Raw genomic sequence first — 327 nt, 5'->3', positions numbered from 1 at the left:
ATTCCCAGACCCCCACCCCAGTCCTTTTACTCCCAAATGTCCTCCCAGCCCCTCCCAAATTACCACCGGCAACCCTAATTCCCAACCCCGGAGCCCCCCCAGCCCCGCTCCTCTCCAGGGATGTTCCCACAGGGCCCGAAGGCCACCAAGGCCACCAGCCCTGTCACCAAGCTGGGCCAATGCCACAGGATGACCCCAGGAGCCCTTCCTTCCCGGCCCTCCTTCCTCCCGGGGCAAAGCCGGGGAATTCCATGCTCCAGGGGTGCAGGAAGGCGCCGCGGGGTCCCCTCAGTGCCCACCCCCCTCCTGCCCCCCAAAGCCCTCCCC

This window comes from Corvus brachyrhynchos, unplaced genomic scaffold (assembly GCF_000691975.1).
Source record: "Corvus brachyrhynchos isolate BGI_N302 unplaced genomic scaffold, ASM69197v1 scaffold122, whole genome shotgun sequence".
Taxonomy (NCBI): Eukaryota; Metazoa; Chordata; class Aves; order Passeriformes; family Corvidae; genus Corvus; species Corvus brachyrhynchos.
This window is presented reverse-complemented; position numbering follows the sequence as displayed.